The sequence below is a fragment of the Schistocerca serialis genome, chromosome 8 (assembly GCF_023864345.2).
Source record: "Schistocerca serialis cubense isolate TAMUIC-IGC-003099 chromosome 8, iqSchSeri2.2, whole genome shotgun sequence".
NCBI lineage: Eukaryota > Metazoa > Arthropoda > Insecta > Orthoptera > Acrididae > Schistocerca > Schistocerca serialis.
The window spans coordinates 581,604,823-581,627,721 of record NC_064645.1 but is presented as its reverse complement, the minus strand read 5'-3'; positions in this window follow the sequence as shown (position 1 = coordinate 581,627,721).

Genomic DNA, 22,899 nt, shown 5'->3' with positions numbered 1-22,899 from the left:
CACTTGCACGCCTCCCGCGAGACTCACATTCTCTCCTTCAAGAATTCGAATTAAGCAGTGAGAATACAAAGTTAGCTCTTACGGAAGCTGAGACTGTTAATGAGAAGTATCACCTAATTTCAAGGAAATATAATCGGTAGAGACACATTGTACTCCACAAATATTAAAAATATAAACCAAATGTACCAGCATCTTCAGAAGTAGATCAAAAGTAGAACGTTCACTCTAACCATACTAAACTACGACATTGTACCTAAGCATTCACAAGAACCAGAAACAACCAATGCCTGTCACATAGATTTTGTGTGCATTGTTATACACGGTCCAGTCACATTAATATGACCACACCCTCTATTGGATGTCAACGTGCAATAGCCCATCACAGACGCCAGCTGTCAGCACTAGCTGTTGTTGTTGTTGTGGTCTTCAGTCCTGAGACTGGTTTGATGCAGCCCTCCATGCTACTCTATCCTGTGCAAGCTTCTTCATCTCCCAGTACCTACTGCAACCTACAACCTTCTGAATCTGCTTAGTGTATTCATCTCTTGGTCTCCCTCTACGATTTTTACCCTCCACGCTGCCCTCCAATACTAAATTGGTGATCCATCGATGCCTCAGAACATGTCCTACCAATCGATCCCTTCTTCTAGTCAAATTATGCCACAGCTCCTCTTCTCCCCAATTCTATTCAATACCTCCTCATTAGTTACGTGATCTACCCATCTAATCTTCAGCATTTTTCTGTAGCACCACATTTCAAAAGCTTCTACTCTCTTCTTGTCCAAACTATTTATCGTCCATGTTTCACTTCCATATATTGCTATACTCCATACAAATACTTTCAGAAATGACTTCCTGACACTTAAATCTATACTCGCTGTTAACAAATTTCTCTTCTTCAGAAACGCTTTCCTTGCCATTGCCAGTCTACATTTTATATCCTCTCTACTTCGACCATCATCAGTTATTTTGCTCCCCAAATAGCAAAACTCCATTACTACTTTAAGTGTCTCATTTCCTAATCTAATTCCCTCAGTATCACTCGACTTAATTCGACTACATTCCATTATCCTCGTTTCGCTTTTGTTGATGTTCATCTTATATCCTCCTTTCACGACACTATCCATTCCGTTCAACTGCTAACCTCAAAGTTTTTATTTCTTCTTCCTGGATTTTAATACCTACTCCAAATTTTTCTTTTGTTTCCTTCACTGCTTGCTCAATATACAGATTGAATAACATCGGGGAGAGACTACAACCCTGTCTCACTCCCTTCCCAACCACTGCTTCCCTTTCATGTCCCTTGACTCTTATAACTCCCATCTGGTTTCTGTACAAATTATAAATAGCCTTTCGCTCCCTGTATTTTGCCGCTGCCACCTTCAGAATTTGAAAGAGAGTATTCCAGTCAACATTGTCAAAAGCTTTCTCTAAGTCTACAAATGCTAGAAACGTAGGTTTGCCTTTCCTTAATCTTTCTTCTAAGATAAGTCGTAAGGTCAGTATTGACTCAAGTGTTCCACTATTTCTACAGAATCCAAACTGACCTTCCCCGACGTCGGCTTCCATTAGTTTTTCCATTCGTCTGTAAAGAATTCGTGTTAGTATTTTGCAGCTGTGACTTATTAAACTTATTTTTCGGTAATTTTCACTTCTGTCAACACCTGCTTTCTTTGGGATTGGAATTATTATATTTTTCTTGAAGTCTGAGGGTATTTCGCCTGTCTCATGCATCTTGCTCACCAGGTGGTAGAGTTTTGTCAGGACTGGCTCTCCCAAGGCCGTCAGTAGTTCTAATGGAATGTTGTCTACTCCCGGGGCCTTGTTTCGACTCAGGTCTTTCAGTGCTCTGTCAAACTCTTCACGCAGTATTGTATCTCCCATTTCATCTTCATCTACATCCTCTTCAATTTCCATAATATTGTCCTCAAGTACATCGTCCTTGTGTGGACCCTCTATATACTCCTTCCACCTTTCTTTGCTTAGAACTGGGTTTCCATCTGAGCTCTTGATATTCATACAAGTAGTTCTCTTTTCTCCGAAGGGCTCTTTAATTTTCCTGTAGGCAGTATCTATTTTACCTCTAGTGAGCACTAGCTATGGAAGGTAAATAAACCATGAGCGGGGCTTGCAGACAACAGTGCAGTCGTTGTCGTAATGCTGAAACGGAGCGATTTATCTTATGTCCAAACGGGAATGGTCATTGGCTTTCGGTCCAAGGGTGGAACGATTTCCGAAACGGCTAAGTTTGTATACAGTTCACGCACTGCGGTGCTTAAAATGTTTGGTGCTTGGCAAAATGACGCTATCCAAAATCCATGCCAAGGCAGCTGTGGTGCACCATGGCTTGTAGATGATAGGGGTGAACGACGGCTGCAGCGATGGGTACAGGTGAATAGACGTGCAGCTGTTGAGCAACTGAGTGCCCAGATGAACCAAGAAGCTATCAACAGTGTCTCCTTGACAGCAGGCGTCAGGTTCACACACCTAGGCTGAGTGCTATTCATCGGCGATGGATGTACACGCCTGTACTACAACTGGTCGTCCAAGAACGGTCCTTTCAGATGATCATGTTTTATGCTCCATCGGACACATGGCTGTTGGTGACTACAGCGTGAAACGTCTGAAAGCAAACACCCTGCAACAACTGTCGGAAGGATCCATGTCATAGGAGAGTGCGATATGGTCTGGGAGGAATGATTTATGTCTGTCTGGAAGGCGCAATGGATCAACACCAGTAACCATCTGTCCACTCCAATGAGCAGTTTGCTTTTCTTGAGCATGATGGTATCTACCAGCAAAACAATGCAACGTGTCACACAGCTCACACTGCTCGTGAGTGGTTCAGAGGGGACCTGGATGAGTTTACTGTACACCCCCAGTCACCAGTCTGTACGGATTTAAACACAATCGCGAATTGGTGTGACCACTTCGATCGGGTTGTTCGCACGATGGATCCTTAACCGAGAAACCTAGCGCAGCGGGCCGCAGTACTTGAGTTGGCAAGGTTCCTCATCCTTGTCGATTTCTTCCGTAACCACACTGACTCTTTTCCTGCACATCTTGCACCTGTCCGCGCTGTAAAATGTGGTCATACAGGTGAGCTGTGTGCGGCTCGCGTTCATGCCGTTCATAACTTGGCGTCTTGTAATAGCGATAGGGGCGTCTCGTTTCCTTCTTGCGTTAACGGTGAAACGTCCCCTTAGAAAAATTAATGAATTACTGTGCTGATAAACGTCTTACATTATTTGATTTTCAAACAGCTGAGCAGAACTGAACGTCCTCAGACATTTCGCTCTTTACCTATTCTGATCAACACTAAACTGACACACAATATTTTTAGCGCAACGCAGTCTGACTTTCAATAATCCCTACAAAAGACTGGCCCTGACTAACATTAACCTATACCTTTCACAAATCACTTAGCGCACAAAAATCTTCGTTACTCGAACTACTGCAATACAGCGAGTAGTCCCTCTTAAACATCCCAACAACCAACCAACCAATACAGCGAGCACCACTACTGCCAGCTAAATAAAAGATTCAAACTACTGAAGGCACTAACTACTGACTGGCCTAGTTAGCAATTGAAAGATTTTGATAGAGAACAAGCAATGTATTTACCTTAATAGTGTTCAAAAGTCGTAATATATATAGCAGTTCATGGCATCCAGTCTTACAATTTTACTGTCTCTGATGGACACACGTCCAGATCATCAAAACTCCGCCATCTCTCTCCCCACATCCACCACTGCTGGCGGCTCACCTCCAACTGCGCAACGCTACGCGCTGTTAACAGCCAACTGCCCAACACTACAATAGCAAACAACAATGCAAACCACAGACTGCACACAGCACAGCCAGTGATTTTCATACAGAGCGCTACGTGGCGTCACCAATAAAAAAAACCTAAACAGCCTACTTATATGGCCCCCATGCTCCCCACAAAAAATTTTACAAATTGTTTTGGGCAGTGGCCAATACAGATTTGAAGAAATTTCTCATAGTTACAATAACAAAGATATCAAATGCACACACTTATCGATACACTGTTGGTCAAAAGCAAAAATTGTTCTCATAAAGACAGTCCTGATCATTTATCACAGTAGTAATTACAGTTTTTTTCACAAAGTCTCATTAGTAAAAGAAATTGCACACAGAAGTAGTGGATTTCCATGCAGTCTTGAAGAAGTAGTGTTGTCCTTCCAACGGAAAGACAGTGCTGACTCTTGACATGCAGACAGGTAATGGGCCACAGCAGAGCAAACCCACTTGGCTGCCAGTCTCACCGCTTGCACAGCTGTAATGACCTCCCTCAGGTCGATCCGTGGAGCACCGTCTGTGGATCACTCCATATTACTTGGTGAAGTCGTCATAATTGTTTAAAATTTACCTGAATGTTTTAATGTGTAATTGCCTTCTTCACTTGTAATTCAAGCCTTCAGCCGTTAATTGTTTGTAACGTTGCTTATGGCCTTCGGCCGACAAAGAATTTTCAATTCTATCTTAATAAGGCATTCATCCGTCACAATAGCCTGTTACAGTTTATTGAGATTGTTTAAAAAAGGTTTTATTATTTTTGACATGTAATTGCCTACCTTATTTGTAATTCAGGCCTTCAGCCGTTGAGTATTTCCGAAATTGCTTGTGGCCTTCAGCCGACAAACAATTTTGAATTCTTTCTTAATAAGGTCTTCAGCTGTTAATTGTTTGTAACATTGCTTCTGTCTTGATAAGGCCTTCAGCCGTCACTATAGCTTTTCACAGTTTGTTAGGATTGTTTAAAAAGGGTTTTAATATTTTTAGCGTGCAACTGCCATCCTCACTTGTAATTCTCGCCTTCAGCCACTGAGCATTCTGAAATTGCTTGTGGCCTTCAGCCGATGAATAATTTTGATTTTTTAAAATCAGATCTTCTGCCGTTGATTGTGTGTAACACTGCATGTGGCTTCAGCTGACAAATAATTATTCTTTATAGGCCGCCAGTCGTTACTATAGTTTGTTACAGTTTTTTGATTGTTTGAGAAGAAAATATCTTAGTATTTGTTAATGTGTAACTGTTTTCCTCACTTGTAATTCCTTTTAACCAACACACGACCACCACTGGTGTCCAGGCAGAACCAGCATTCATCAGAAAACACAAAAGACCTCCTCCCTGCCCTCCAATGAAATATCGCTTGACCGACTGAAGCCGGTTTGTGTGGTCGAGCGGTTCTAGGCGCTACAGTCTGGAACCGCGCGACCGCTACGGTAGCAGGTTCGAGTCCTGCCTCGGGCATGGATGTGTGTGATGTCCTTAGGTTAGTTAGGTTTAAGTAGTTCTAAGTTCCAGGCGACTGATGACCCATAGTGCTCAGAACCATTTGAACCATTTTTTGAACACGACTGAAGCAGCAAATTGTGGTGGTTTGGGGTCAGGGGAATGCAGCCAGATGCGGGCATTCCACGCTACAGACTATCTAGCTCGGAGCTGTCCTTGAAGTAATCGATTAGTAACAGTTCGTTATGTCACTATGGTGTCCACTGCTGCTGCAAATTCAATACGATGCGCCGGAGCTATCCGACGGACATAATGGTCTTCCCTCTCGATAGCACCACGTGAACGTCCAGGTCCCAGAGTTCTTGCGACCTCATCACGTCGTCTCTCATAGGTAACTGACGCTCACGACCAATTCAGCGTGTATTTAAAGCAAACATGATTTACATGCTCACAGTAACACTACTAGAGCCACTCTTATGCGACTGGCGCGAAATCTGAATAGACGTCATCTTTCAGGAACATAATTACCAACTTTCGTTAAGTCGCACAACTCCTTTATAGTGTTACTTTTTTTCCGTCGGTGTATGTGAAAAACGATCTCGAGTACAAGTTCAGGATCACAATCCAGACAGGTGTAAGTACTGAGTTACTCTAAAAATTCTTTAAAAAATTTGGTGAAGTTCCAAAAATGATAACCACCGGAAGAAACTGACGCCTCTGAGATTGGATCAACAAACTGAATCGCAATACTCGTAAAGTTGGAAACTGGACTTATTGGACATTGTAAAATTCACAAATAATGTTCTATTGGTTGTTGATAAATGAAGATTTCAGATGTCATTCCCAGTGTGAGGGGTATGTCCACCATTGCTACGCAACACTAAAATACCGCCGTATTGATTTTTTTGGGGAAGTTAAAATTCTTCGACACTTTGAGACTAAGAAAGATAGTTACCGTGATGTTTCGGCGTGCCAACAAAAAACTTAATTTGGCGGTATTTTCACATACGACAGGTGTACTTGCACGACAATGTCGCAGTTTTTAACCAAACATGATGATTTTAATTTAGTGCAAGCGACTTGATTCAACGATCTGTGAGTTTTATAATGGGCAAGTGTGGTATTTTCCGATTATTAGTTTTTCCGGAAAAATTGCTTTCTTATATAAGACAGGCGAACTAACTCCACCATACTGAATTTTTACTTTTTACAAGTGAATTGTTTTCCATCATACGCCTGGTAACGCAAAAAGGATGGCGGGCAGAGAGGGGATAATTTAGTGACAATGAATACTGCTGCGGTTCTCTCAGCACACAACATTTTTCTCTAAGACTGTAGCATAATATATTTATTAATGGAGATATAAAACTACGTCAACAGTTTCATGTTTATCAGAGACAAATAGTTACTCGAAGAGCATTACTTACTGAACTTCTATGTTTGAAAAGGGCAGTAATATATTTTAATCTTCACCAGTCTTATACTTCAGTTTATTAAAGTACATTTTATTTATTATACCTTTCATATCAGGAATTACCAAAATTTTATAATTTATTTACTTATCTCGAACTAGGGTGATTTCACTTATTGTTAATGGATCATGATTATTACTGAGTTAATTGTAGAAATGAAATGGTATTCGTTTTCTAGAATACTTAGTTTCTTAAGATATGATTTATATGAAAGTGCAGTGGTTCTGTACACTTCTAGCAGCTCACCACAGATTGTTGCAACGTTGCTCCCCTTCAAATCCAGAAAGCATATTAGCGTACAGTAATTCAGTTTATCAATGAGCTGCACTATTTTCTTCCTTCGTCTAGGGGCATGCTTTGGTGCTTCCACGTGGGAGTTTTAATGTGCAGATAAGTAGGTAAAACAATGCAGCCATAGTGGTGTCCTGTCTTGGCACAGTCACGTCGATTAAATATCTGGGCATAACGTTGCAAAGCGACAAGAAATGGAACGGGCGGGCAAGGTCGGTTGTAGGAAACGCGAGTGGCCGAATTCTAGGAAAGTTTAGTTCACCTATACAACAGACCGGGTACAGAACAATTGCAAGAACCGTTCTTGAGTCTTACTCGAGTATTTGGGGTCCCCACACGGTCGGATTAAAGGACGATATCGAAGCAATTCAGAGGCGTCCTGCTAGATTGGTTACCGACAGGTCTGATCAATACGTGTCTATTACGGAAATGTTCCTTGAACTCAAGTTGGAATTCCTAGCAGGAGTAAGACGTTCTTTTCACGACACACTATACAGGAAACTAGAAAATCGGTATTTGAGACAGACTGCATAAAGAGCCTACTGTCATTAACGTCCGTCTCCTGTAATGACGTCAGGAGAAATCAGGGCTCGTTCGCCATTTGCGACTGGAAGAGGAAAGGAAATTACTGACAGTCGTACAAGCAGGAGTACCTGTGGAGGCTGCTGGAATACGTATGCCCTGGCATACCCGAAGTTGCTTTCGTTTTGTTAGTCAAATATTCGTCGAATCAGTCGCATATCTGCCAAGTATATTCATATCTTGGTTGTTAGTCGAAATGCTGAAACAGTGTTTTCCTGGGGGTTTAGCTGTCGCAAACTTCAATGTATGCGCTTCATTCGCTCCATTTCTTATCTTTATCTTTTTAATACTGTAATACTTGCGGCTTCAGACTGTCACCTGTTTGAAGGTAGACTTTTTCGCTCGCATACTCTTAGGATTTCTGTGGGAATCTGATCAGATGTCTCCTACTGCACCCTTCTTCATTCCCCATTCCGGATGGCCACAAGTGCTGCCAATGGAACAATCTCGCGAGCTTAATGCTGCACTGACCTGATTACGTTTCCGTGTTACAGTCAGTAAATCATTCCGCTTTGAACTCGCGCTCCACAGAGGAAAACGGTTTTTGCTGTAATCAGGTGGTACAGGATGGCGACACGTGCAGCTACGAGTGCTGTCATGTTCTAGTCAGGAACTACAGCTGCAAGTGTGTTAATAGCGTTAAGCTACTGCCACATGCAAGGCTAAAACTGTAAGCTGTATGTACTGTTTCACATAAACAGGTACCGCGAATGAATTACACACATCCAGTCTGAACAGACAGAGACGCTTCTGAGTCAATACGGAAAAAGTACGAATTGAACACATGTGAAAGTTTAAACATAATCGATAATAATCAAGATATCCCAATTTGTACAGAAAAATTTTCACAGTGAGTCAATTCTTCACTAATAAGTTATATCTTGAACCTTTCCCTAGAGAAACATTCCACTACATCTGCTGTGTTATGACTTATCTAATTTGTAACTATATTATCAAAAATGTTCAAATAAAATAATCAATAGTGCGCATGATGGGTAGTGTGTACACACTACCTTCATTAACAGTTTTTCACTATCAAATCTCTTATGAAGAAAAATATTTGGCAACCCAGCTGTCTCAATTACAAGCTGTACCTTGGGCTGAAATATTTATGATTACAAATCAAGAAAACTATAACTCTAAAAAGATTTTATGATAATGGAGATATACAAACAAATAAATGAAGTACTAGTCAATTGCGTATTACCAGTCATACTATAGGTACCACTGTATGGAATGAAATACTGTCAAATCCTTTGGGTTTAATGGCCTCAATTAATAGTCCCCTGATAAGTTTAATTAACAATTAAAATAATGTGGCAACTATTTCTAGATTAATAAAAAGAACCAATAAAAAATCAAATTCCACTTTATAAATTCAGAGTTTAACTCCAAATTAAAGTAACAATTATAATCAATGATATTCACTTGTATCGACAGAAAAACCAAGCTGGTGGCACAAATGATGTTTACACTAAATCAACTGCTAATTCAAAGGTCATTTGACAACTGAATGAAATTACTGTATAAAAAACATTTAGTCTAATAAAACTTGCACATATTACTAAGAAGAACTGAATTATCAAGCGAGAATAAAAATTTGGAAAAATTAGATAAAATCTTAGTAGTTAAAGAGAATTAATTACGTTACAAAATCACAAAAATATTAAGAAAATAAACAGAAAAATCAGAAACAAATCAGAAGAACGAGATGCTGCCTCTCGATGACCACAACAACTTTCTATTACATACACACTATCCTTTTCCCCTGCAGCTTCACCCACATATGCATTCAACAAATACACTGTGTAAGTAGGCTGTTTATGTTTTCTCTATGTAAGTAGGCTGTTTATGTTTTCTCTATGTAAGTAGGCTGTTTAGGTTTTTTATTGGTAACGCCACCTCTGTATGACAATCACTGGCTGTGCTGTGGGCAGTCTGTGTCTGCTTTGCATTGTTGTAATACTCCCCATTGTAGTGTTAGGCAGCTGGCTGTGAACAGCGCGTAGCGTTGCGCAGTTGGAGGTGAGCCGCCAGCAGTGGTGGATGTGGGGAGAGAGATGGCGGAGGTTTGCAATTTGTCATGAACTGATATATATATTATGACTTGTGATGATATTAAGGTAAATACATTGTTTGTTCTCTATTAATATCTTTCATTTGCTAACTACCCCTATCAGTAGTTAGTGCCTTCAGTAGTTTGAATCTTTTATTTAGCTGGCAGTAGTGGCGCTCGCTGTATTGCAGTAGCTTGAGCAGCGAAGATTTTTGTGAGGTAAGTGATTTGTGAAAGGTATAGTTTAATGTTTGTCAGGGCCATTCTTTAGTAGGGAATTTTGAAAGTCAGATTGCGTTGCGCTAAAAATATTGTGTGTCAGGTTAAGCACAGTCTTGTATAATTGTTCAAAGGGGATGTTTCATATGTCGACCCTTAGCCTAGGATACCTCACTGGAATCTTCTGATTTTTTCTTGTAGTTTGTGTATTTAGTGTAGCTTTTGTTTATTGCTAGCGCGTAATTGTAGAGAGAATCTCCTTTGTAGTTGTAGTTTTCATTGTTGTAGAGTAAAACAGTTGTGGCATGCATGTAGATTTGCACCAAGTATTTCGCAGCTGCAATTAACTAGACATTATTTCCATTGCTACGTTATTTTATTTTGCTCTTCAAATTGTGTTTTTCTGTGTTGTCGTGTGAAATACTGTGACAATAATGGCGTGTGAAAAACGTAATACTAGGCTCCAAAGTAAACTGAGAAATGACAGTGAAGACGAAGGCAGTGTGTTAGCGCCGCAGAGTAATGAATTAACTGATGTTCAAAGTAGTAATTTGGTAATCGTGCATAGGGAAATGGAGCGGGCGGCAAACAATGGCACGGACAGTGAAACAATTAGTGAAGAGGGAAGCATTATCGATCGATCGGTCGGCAACAGCTCGCCTCAGGAATCCGAAATGACAGGACACAATTTCGCAAATACTGTAGATTCAGGTTTTGGGTTATCACCGTTTTCTCAAATAAGTCAAGACGCATTTTCTGCTTGTCAGAATGTGAATGTTGCCGGTGCAAATGCACTGCCGAAAAGCGTAGAGAAACAGATTCCAGACACTAATACATTATTATTGCAATTAATGCAACAAATGGAACAAAATCAGAGACAAATGGGACAAAATCTTAAAAAGTTAGACACAGTGGAACAAAATCTCAAAAAGTTAGACACAGTGGAACAAAATCTCAAAAAGTTAGACACAATGGAACAAAATCAGAGACAAACACAGCAAAAGCTTCAAAAGTTAGACACAATGGAACAAAATCTTAAAAAGTTAGACTCATTGGAGCAAACTCTTGAACGAACACGTGAGGATTTAACTGCTGAGTTACATCACATTGAATCGAAATGTCAAAAAGTCTGTAATGACGTAAAAACACAAATTTGTGAGCATTTCCAACCTATTTTTTCGCGTCATGAAAATGCACTACAGAATCACGAAGCAGCTATAAAAGAACTGCAAACTATTGTTTATGAAAATCATGAGACCTTGCAAGCAAAATTTGACTCAGTTGCATCTACCGATACGGTTATGCAACTTGCAAAAACTCAGGAAAACTTAAAGGTCACAGTAGACACGATTGCAACACAAATGGACACTCTGAAACTTGGTTCAGAAAAACATAGAGAGGAAATGATTTCACTATCGGATAAAGTAGCCGAACTTTCAGATCAGTTCACTAACTTATCTACAAAGGTAGATGATGATCTGAATGACACAACACCTGTAGCTTTCATGGACACAGAAGAGTATGAACAAATTAGAAAATTTAAACAAAATCAAAATCAAATCAATACACAGTACAAAAGAGAAATCCGGGAAGTGCAAGATCAGTTGGCACAAGTAGTACAAGAATTACGTATTTTAGAGGACACTCGCGCCCCAATACGGGAAGAGGGACATACAAATACGGAACAGACACAAAATAACAACACAGGGCACTTCGGAAATTGTGAAAGAAGTTGGCAAGGTACGCCGAATTTTGAGATGGAACCGCCGAAACGACGTAACTATGACCGAGATGCTACTCGCCGACACGATGATTTTGACTATAAGCTGTTCATTACTACTCGTAAATTCAAAACATTTAAGAATTCTGGCAACGACATTCATCCACAAGCATGGCTCCATCAATTCTCTCATTGTTTTCCTCCCAACTGGTCATTGGAGCACAGATTAGAATTTATGTGTGGCTACTTAGAGAATGAACCAGCTGTAAGAATGCGATCGGTCATTCACGATTGCCACAGTGAAGGAGAATTTTACCATGCCTTCCTCTCAGCATATTGGTCTCAAGCCACACAAGACCGCGTAAAACATGGCATCATAATGATGAAACATTTCGAACAATCTGAATTTTCCAGTCTTATGAAATATTTTGAAGACATGTTGCATAAGAATCAGTATCTTTCAAACCCATACAGCCCCTCAGAACTCATCCGCATTTGCTTAATCAAACTGCCTGAACATTTACGACATATTATTTTGGCAGGACGTTGCAAAGACGACATTGAAGCATTTCAGGGACTCTTACAAGAATTAGAAATTGACACTGACAATCGCGGAACGCGAAACCAGGAACACAGCAATTACAGGTCACATCCGTCGCAATTCCGCGATGAAAGAAGTAATAACTTTACACGACAAGGCTATTCTCACAACACAAATCGTGACCAAAACAGACACCACCCGTATGACAACCGTTGGCAGAGTAGTAATAGTTACAGAGAAAGATCGCATTTCCGTAGAAATGAATATGACAGAGATAACCATAGAAATAGACAATATGGTAACCAAAACAATTATTATCAAGGGAGGCAGAATAACTTCAGACGCAACAGTTCGGCGCAGAGTTACGATTCAGGGAGAAATTCTCCACCACATGACCGACAAACAAGAAACTATGTAAACTACCGACATAACGACAGACCTGAATTCCATCAGAACTGGCGAGCTTTAAACAGAGCTGGGCCCTCTCGAGGAGGTGAATTTGTGGAAGTTAGGCCTCCTAATCCCAGTAACGACGCGCGGCAACAAAGAGACAGACAATGACTCACACCGCAGGCAGCCGCGTGCGCCGGCTGGCTCAGAGAAAAATAACATTGACGCTAACCTTGAGCAAGATTCCAGTATTCTTTACGGACGAATACCGCATGATAATTGCATTCAAGTTGAAATTCTGCGTACTAGGAAGAGTAAAGGTTTACACCATATTTCACATGTAAAACCGTTTATTGAAAGATAATCTGCTTTTTAACTTTGTCTTTGCTATAAAACTTTTCACTTTACATTACTAGTATGCTTTGTCAGACTTAAGAAACTGTTAACATGCAACAATGTTTGAAGTTAAATATCCAGTCAAAAACCAAGAGAACTTATTTAAACAGAAATTACGAATGCATTGTTATTGCGAACAGACGACACAGTGTAATTGTGTGTGTACATTCTTGCTTGTTAGTTGTACGATTAGAACATTTACCAGTACTGCTAATGAGATTTTAATGCAACATTTTGGTTTACTTGAAAATACATTCCGGATTTACAGTACTTTCTGAGAGATACCAGATGACACAGAGGTTAGTTTATGTGACAGCTACACGATTTTTATCACGACGCTACTAATGAGTGACAATTTACAATGTTGCTTTTGCAGTGTATCTGTTTTATATCTGCACAGTTTTCTGAATTCTTCTAGGAAGAAAAACATGTTTTAGTAGTAACTTTTGTGGTATAGCAACAATGAGACAGCCTTTTTCGTGGCATAACAATACGTTACTGTACAGTACTTTCCTCATCACGGCAATAAGCGTAATAACTAAGATATCTATACGCAAAGCATTTCACTTTTGTGTATCATGTGGTAAGTACATTGACTTTAGCAGAACTTTGCTTACAGAGGACGATAACTACGACAGTTCCACAGAATTATCTTACAGCAAGACGCGCATTTAGCGCTACAGGACACGCATTTGTATGATTAGTCTTATACTTAAAACACTTATTTTCAAAGATTTTTTAATTACAAAGAAAGTTTTCCGTGATACATTTCATTCCATTGCTGTAATTTGTAACACCTGAGGGTATAATTACATTTATCCTCAGGGGGGTACATGCTTACTTTGTGTACCATGTGTTTGGCAAGCACAAGGAGCCCTAGCTAATATGGTATTTGCTTATACAACTTTACACTTCGGTACCATATTTCTCTAACACAGAATTACACAGCTATCTGATTATTTAACTGAGAGAGACAAACATTTATTTTACTGCATCAGTGACACATGTTTACGCAATTACACGGTTGGATAACTTCACACTTATGAAACTGTATTTTGTCTGTGCATTGTAAACTGTTCATATTTTTTTGGAACCATTGTGATACTATGAGAGCTTTGAATGATGTATTTGGTAAAGGGATTATGATTTTTAAAGTACGTTTGAGGCAGATGACACTTTTGACATGAGCAGAGAATTTTTTTTAATTATTGGAGGAAGCTACGACGATTTTGAGATTTGACTGAGGTGTTATGATGTTATTTTTATGACGACGATGTGTATTATGCTGCTGAGGTATGTTTACGATTAATAGGCTGAGGCTATATGAGTTATTTGATTATGCTTCATATTTATAATGACGAAATATTGACGAGTGTCGATGGATACGTATATGTGTAATAAGGTAAGGAGTAATGAATAGTGGGTAGGGACTCTTGACTTGTGAAAAAGGATGTTGGAAACCAAGAATCGTACTTTAAGAGTTATGACATGTGTGAATCATGTGTGAATGTATCACAATGCCACTGAACATTTTTTGGACACTGTTATATTCATAGGATTTTGTTTCTACAGATTTGCAACGCTAATTCTTGACCTGTGAAGTATTTTTATGTGAGACTGTCACTTTAGCGAAAATTGCTGTCGTAAATATTTCCGTACGAAAGTTAAGTGACCACCTGCACGTAATGCGTCGCGGGCACCCAGCTGTGTCAGAAGCCTGGAGAAAAAGTCATTAGCGCGTGCCTTTCAGAGCACAGGAAGAAAAAAAAAAAGAAAGGGAAGGCCATTATCCTGGCCATTGTCATTCCTTTAGAGAAAGCATCGCAAAAACGACACGGTCGAACTTGAAAACATATGATTACACTAGCTCTTAATTTACGATATTTACTGAAATGCCTAATAAAATGACAAGAAATATTTTTACATCTGCACACCTGATTATGACAAGCGTCTTTCTATGAGAGTTGAAAGAATTTCTACTAACTTACGAAATGCCACATGACTATTGAATGATATTTTTATGCTTTGCTTTTCATAGTTGCTTATTTCATTTGACATCTGTTTTCCAGCTGTGTTGCAGCATTGCTTTTATAAAATAAAATGCATTTGCTAATGTGAACACTTTCTGTCAACAGATCTATTAAATAATTATTTTATGATCCACATTCTTTAAAAAAGGAGCACTTGGAAAGGAAAGAACAATAAGAAGGAACTAGTAACTGCATTCATAATTTTCTTTTCAAGTAATTGGTAACTTTTTGGTAGAATAACTTCTTGTGGTGCACCACTTTAATTACATAGACATTAAGATGTGAATATACATTTCCCTTATCTGCATTGTTGTTTAGTGTAATATTTTTTCTGCTTGCGCTATGTCATGTTTAGGTATAAGTTGCTGCTGTTTGCCAGGCATAGTGTTATTGAATTTGGCTTTTGCTCATTTATGCTGCTAGCTTTGCCAATTTGCATTTTTTGCATTGCTGTTTGTGTTGATTTGTTATGTGATGCTGCATTGCCTCGTCCCTTAGTTTAGCATCTGAGCTCAGTAGATTTAAGTTAGCTTAAGAGGGGGTAGCCTCTAAGAGAATGAGTTGCGATGAATTGGAAGAAATGCATTGAGAAAACAGGTTTAGGTAGGATTTTCTTGGAAATAAATGTTGAGGTAAGAAATGTGTGAACATATAAATACAGAAAGCATGCTTAGATAGAATTTTTTTTGGTGGAAACAAAGGATGAAATAAGAGGAAAGATATATGAAGTTTTGTGTTGGACTGCAGTACCAAATGTTACACTGAAAACGAACCCTGTCCTTTCCTATTGGTGTTATCCCACTACGTGTTTGTGTACCCTTGAGTATTTGTTTTCTTCCTGTCTCTGTGTACTGTTTCATAGAATTTTTTTCTCTTCTAATACTAAGCTATATTCACTATGAGGAGGAATACTGTTATCCTCAAATATAAGTTGCATTAATAATATGTTATTTTCTTTGTAAAGTTGTTTACAATTCTGTTCTGTTTCAATGTTCATGTGTGAAATTAATGTTTCGAAAACTATTCTCATTATTTTATGTATGTACTTATGTCACTATTTTTGTAACACTGATGTATATGTTTATTTCTATTCTTTTGTAAAGCCTGTACTACAAATGTTATCTGTATTATTATGTTTTTAATGATGTATTTTGTACCTTTGTAATTGTATTCTTATGTTATAAAATTGTAATTGTCACCAGTTCATGACATTATTAACTTGTTAGTTACATTTCACTGCACACGTTTCTGTTGGTCATAGTATGTGGACAATATGTGAGAAGTAGGGACTGATAGTGTTTGCACGTGTGTTAATGATTCAGCAAGGGACTGGATAACAGCATTGCTGGATCTAAGGACAATTCCAAAAACTTTGTGAGTGCACAAGTGGTGGTTTATGGACTTGCTATATTCTCCGCAAGACTCTTCAATGGTGAATGTGCACCTGCACAATCGCAACAGATGGCTGCTGGCCATCTCTACAAGGACTACAGTGGGTCTGCACCTCTGGTGGCCCACCAATACCATTATCTCTACAAGGACTACAGTGGGTCTACATCTTTGATGATCCATCAATACCATTATTTCTACAAGGACTGCAGTGGGTCTGCACCTCTGGTGGCCCACCAATATCGTAATCTCTACCAGGACTACGGTGGGTCTGCTCCGTGATGACCTACCTACCAATATTCATCAAAACTTCGACTGACTGTGCAGTGGGTTTGCTCTGTTGTGACCCAATACTTGTCTGCATGTCGAGAGTCAGCACTGTCTTTCCGTTGGAAGGACAACACTACTTCTTCAAGACTGCATGGAAATCCACTACTTCCGTGTGCATTTTCTTTTACTGCTCAGACTTTGAGAAAAACACTGCTATTCTACTGTAATGAATGATCAGGACTATCTTTATGGACTGTGAGAAAATTTTAGCTTTTGACCAACATTGTATCAATAAGTGTGTGCATTTGATTTCTTTGTTATTGTAATTATGAAAAATTTTATCAAATCATTATTGGCCACTGCCCAAAAAAATTTTGTAAAATTTTTTGTGGGGAGCATGGGGGCTATGTAAGTAGGCTGTTTATGTTTTCTCTATGTAAGTAGGCTGTTTATGTTTTCTCTATGTAAGTAGGCTGTTTATGTTTTCTCTATGTAAGTAGGCTGTTTAGGTTTTTTATTGGTAACGCCACCTCTGTATGACAATCACTGGCTGTGCTGTGGGCAGTCTGTGTCTGCTTTGCATTGTTGTAATACTCGCCATTGTAGTGTTAGGCAGCTGGCTGTGAACAGCGCGTAGCGTTGCGCAGTTGGAGGTGAGCCGCCAGCAGTGGTGGATGTGGGGAGAGAGATGGCGGAGGTTTGCAATTTGTCATGAACTGATATATATATTATGACTTGTGATGATATTAAGGTAAATACATTGTTTGTTCTCTATTAATATCTTTCATTTGCTAACTACCCCTATCAGTAGTTAGTGCCTTCAGTAGTTTGAATCTTTTATTTAGCTGGCAGTAGTGGCGCTCGCTGTATTGCAGTAGCTTGAGCAGCGAAGATTTTTGTGAGGTAAGTGATTTGTGAAAGGTATAGTTTAATGTTTGTCAGGGCCATTCTTTAGTAGGGAATTTTGAAAGTCAGATTGCGTTGCGCTAAAAATATTGTGTGTCAGGTTAAGCACAGTCTTGTATAATTGTTCAAAGGGGATGTTTCATAACTGAACGCAACTGCTCCTCGTCCTCCTCTGTGTATCCCATCTCTACCTCCATCTGTCTGTCCACCTTCCCACCTCCATTTATCTCCTCTTCCCCACTCTACCTCTTCATCTGCCCTCCCTCCCTTTGTCCATTTACTCCACCACTTCTCTGTGACAATATCTTTCCCCCTGTCCCTCTGACCATCCTCCTGGCTCTCTCTCTCTTTCTCTTTCTTCAGCCCCCTCTTCCTTTCTCATCTGCCCACTAACCCTCTAAACCTTCCACCTGCCTCAAGCACCTCTTTCTCCTCCTCTCTCTCAATCCATTTCCATCTCCCTTCCTCAGTCCACTCCTCCTCTGTGCATCTCAACTTGTTGCAGCTATACTTATTGTCATGTGTAGTCTCTGCAGAACAGTTCAGTATAGCAGGACAATACTACCCCCACAACACATGTATCATACAGGGCAGGCTGTGCATCAGAACCTTAAACATAATTTATTTGCCTCTGAGATACAGGCTACCATCTGAAGTAAGACGATTAAGCAATCCGATACTACTGCAATAGTCTTGTCATGCAGGTCAGCCTACATGTTGGGGCCTAAAAATTTTTCTCTTGCTCCTGACATGTAGGCTGCCCTGCAAAGCAGATTCATTTGCCAAGCTGATACTGATTCATACAACATACCTATCATGCAGGGCAGTTTGTACACAAGGGTCATAAAAAACATCATGTTTTCCCCTACCTCTGTTTCTACAGGAACTAATAGGATATAAGTCATGCAGTGTTGATCCTCATGAGACTTGCTGTTTCTGTGTCAAATTTAGATGAAATAGATCCAGTGCTTGGTAGGAGATCCCAGATATACACACATACATACACTCGGCTTTATGTATGTAATAGTTTAAGATAAGTGTGAAACTGGTATTCCAGTAAATGTTATGTTATTGTCTTTTGTTGTGTATGGACAATGAATGACAAAGAACAAACTGGCATCCTGTCTCTCTGAGAGAAACCGAGAATTCCGAGAAGTGCTAAGCTTGGTACTCAAAGACCAGCATTTCACAATCGAGGCAATAGTGGAAAAAGCGAATATCAGTCATTGATCAGTTGCATCATATTATGAATACGAGAAACTGTTTACCTGTTCCCTTCTGGATCTCCTTACCCTCATCTAGGAAGAGTGTGACATCAGCGGAAATGCTAGTGTTGGGCCCAGCTGTCGAGATGACTTCTTCAGCCACCTAATCACCCTAGAATACATGATCGTGAGAAAGAAGCAAATCAAACAGTGGAAACATGCTGAAAATAAAAAAAGACCTTAATGTCATCGGGCAAAGTGATGCTGAATGTTTTTCAGGAATGTGATGGTATGGTGTTAACAGAGTAAGCTCCAGGAGCTTGCTACCGCAGCATCCTGGCGACATTAAGTATCCCTATCGAAGAAAATTGTCCAAGTGGAATTATTTGCTCCGTAACATGCCAGTTCATTCTCCACAGGATCATACATTCTGCGACTTTGGACTGCCAAATATTGTCTCACTTTCGTTTTCTCTTGACGTGGCACCCAGAGATTTATTTCTCTTTCCTTTGGTGAAATAACTTGCGTAGCAGGCGTTTTCAGATATACTACGCTGTAATTTTTAATTGGAACATTTCCTGGTCAGCCAAAATGTAGACTGATACAACCATGGTCTGCGGCAAGTAATCCATCGATGCAAAAAATGGGTCGCAACGAAGGGTGAATATTTGTTGTTGTTGTGGTCTTCAGTCCTGAGACTGGTTTGATGCAGCTCTCCATGCTACTCTATCCTGTGCAAGCTTCTTCATCTCCCAGTATCTACTGCAACCTACATCCTTCTGAATCTGCTTAGTGTATTCATCTCTTGGTCTCCCTCTACGATTTTTACTCTCCACGCTGCCCTACAATACTAAATTTATGATCCCTTGATGCCTCAGAACATGTCCTACCAACCGATCCCTTCTTCTGGTCAAGTTGTGCCACAAACTTCTCTTCTCCCCAATCCTATTCAATACTTCCTCATCAGTTATGTGATCTACCCATCTAATCTTCAGCATTCTCCTGTAGCACCACATTTCGAAAGCTTCTATTCTCTTCTTGTCCAAACTATTTATCGTCCATGTTTCACTTCCATACATGGCTGCACACCATACAAATACTTTCAGAAATGACTTCCTGACACTTAAGTCTATACTTGATGTTAACAAATTTCTCTTCTTCAGAAACGTTTTTCCTTGCCATTGCCAGTCTACATTTTATATCCTCTCTACTTCGACCATCGTCAGTTATTTTGCTCCCCAAATAGCAAAACTCCTTTACTACTTTAAGTGTCTCATTTCCTAATCTAATTCCCTCAGCATCACCCGACTTAATTCGACTACATCCCATTATCCTCGTTTTGCTTTTGTTGATTTTCATCTTATATCCTCCTTTCAAGACACCGTCCATTCTGTTCAACTGCTCTTCCAAGTCCTTTGCTGTCTCTGACAGAATTACAATGTCATCGGCGAACCTCAAAGTTTTTATTTCTTCTCCATGGATTTTAATACCTACTCCGAATTTTTCTTTTGTTTCCTTTACTGCTTGCTCAATATACAGATTGAATAACATTGGGGACAGGCTACAACCCTGTCTTACTCCCTTCCCAACCACTGCTTCCCTTTCATGTCCCTCGACTCTTATAACTGCCGTCTGGTTTCTGTACAAATTGTAAATAGCCGTTCGCTCCCTGTCTTTTACCCCTGCCACCTTTTGGAATTTGAAAGAGAGTATTCCAGTCAACATTGTCAAAAGCTTTCTCCAAGTTTACGAATGCTAGAAACGTAGGTTTGCCTTTCCTTAATCTTTCTTCTAAGATAAGTCGTAAGGTCAGTATTGACTCAAGTGTTCCACTATTTCTACAGAATCCAAACTGACCTTCCCCGACGTCGGCTTCCATTAGTTTTTCCATTCGTCTGTAAAGAATTCGTGTTAGTATTTTGCAGCTGTGACTTATTAAACTTATTTTTCGGTAATTTTCACTTCTGTCAACACCTGCTTTCTTTGGGATTGGAATTATTATATTCTTCTTGAAGTCTGAGGATATTTCGCCGGTTTCATACATCTTGCTCATCAGATGGTAGAGTTTTGTCAGGACTGGCTCTCCGAAGGCCGTCAGTAGTTCCAATGGAATGTTGTCTACTCCGGGGGCCTTGTTTCGAGTCAGGTCTTTCAGTGCTCTGTCAAACTCTTCACGCAGTATCGTATCTCCCATTTCATCTTCATCTACATCCTCTTCCATTTCCATAATATTGTCCTCAAGTACATCGCCCTTGTATAGACCCTCTGTATACTCCTTCCACCTTTCTGCTTTCCCTTCTTTGCTTAGAACTGGGTTTCCATCCGAGCTCTTGATGTTCATACAAGTGGTTCTCTTATCTCCAAAGGTCTCTTTAATTTTCCTGTAGGCAGTATCTATCTTACCCCTAGTGAGATAAGCCTCTACATCCTTACATCTGTCCTCTAGCCATCCCTGCTTAGCCATTTTGCACTTCCTGTCGGTCTCATTTTTGAGACGTTTGTATTCCTTTTTGCCTGCTTCATTTACTGCATTTTTATATTTTCTCCTTTCATCAATTCAATATTTCTTCTGTTACCCAAGGATTTCTACTAGCTCTCGTCTTTTTACCTACTTGATCCTCTGCTGCCTTCCCTACTTCATCCCTCAAAGCTACCCATTCTTCTTCTACTGTATTTCTTTCCCCCATTCCTGTCAATTGTTCCCTTATGCTCTACCTGAAACTCTGTATAACCTCTTGCTCTTTCAGTTTATCCAGGTCCCAACTCTGGTTCCTATATCTCTGTCTTACCATTATATAATCTATCTGATACCTTTTAGTATCTCCAGGGTTCTTCCATGTATACAACCTTCTTTGATGATTCTTAAACCAAGTGTTAGCTATGATTAAGTTGTGCTCTGTGCAAAATTCTCCCATGCGGCTTCCTCTTTCATTTCTTAGCCCCAATCCATATTCACCTACTACGTTTCCTTCTCTCCCTTTTCCTACACTCGAATTCCAGTCACCCATGACTATTAAATTTTCGTCTCCCTTCACTATCTGAATAATTTCTTTTATTTCATCATACATTTCTTCAATTTCTTCGTCATCTGCAGAGGTAGTTGGCATATAAACTTGTACTACTGTAGTAGGTGTGGGCTTCGTATCTATCTTGGTCACAACAATGCGTTCACTATGCTGTTTGTAGTAGCTTACCCGCATTCCTATTTTCCTATTCATTATTAAACCTACTCCTGCATTACCCCTATTTGATTTTGTGTTTATAACCCTGTAGTCACCTGACCAGAAGTCATGTTCCTCCTAACACCGAACTTCACTAATTCCCACTATATCTAAATTTAACCTATCCATTTCCCTTTTTAAATTTTCTAACCTACCTCCCCGATTGAGGGACCTGACATTCCACGCTCCGATCCGTAGAACGCCAGTTTTCTTTCTCCTGATAACGACATCCTGTTGAGTAGTCCCGCCCGGAGATCCGAATGGGGGACTATTTTACCTCCGGAATATTTTACCCAAGAGGACGCCATCATCATTTAGTCATACAGTAAAGCTGCATGCCCTCGGGAAAAATTACGGCCGGTGAATATTTAGACAAGGATTAACAGATAATTATGGGCTCAGGATGCAAGTGTTGCTCTGAGATGAGAATTCTGTGACGGACCGCATCATACTAGTAACAGAACTGATGAAAAAACAAGCGAAAGGAAATTTTAAACAGTAACTACCGTAAAATACTCAGGAATAAACATCCGGAGCAACCTGAAGTGGAATGACCAAACAAAAGCAAATGTAAGAAAAGGAGATGCAAGACTGAGATTCATGAAAATAAATACATTCATGAAAAAAGTTCCTCACAGAACAAATGTTCCGATGATTTTTGAGTATTGCTCAAACTTACCAGGTTTATTTAGTAGAAGAGATAGAGAAGATCCAACTAAGGCTGACCTGTTTCGTCACGAGATCGTTTAGTCGGCGCGAGAGCGTTATGGTGATACTCTACAAACTGCACTGATATATGCTAAAAGAGAGGTTTAAAGTAGTAACTTCGCGAGCCTTCTATCCAGGAAGCCTCAACCGGCATATTACTACCTCCCTCATGCGTCATGCAGAATGAGCAAAACGCAAAAATCAGAAGGCTGAAGGTTTACTGTCGATCATTCTTCGCACACG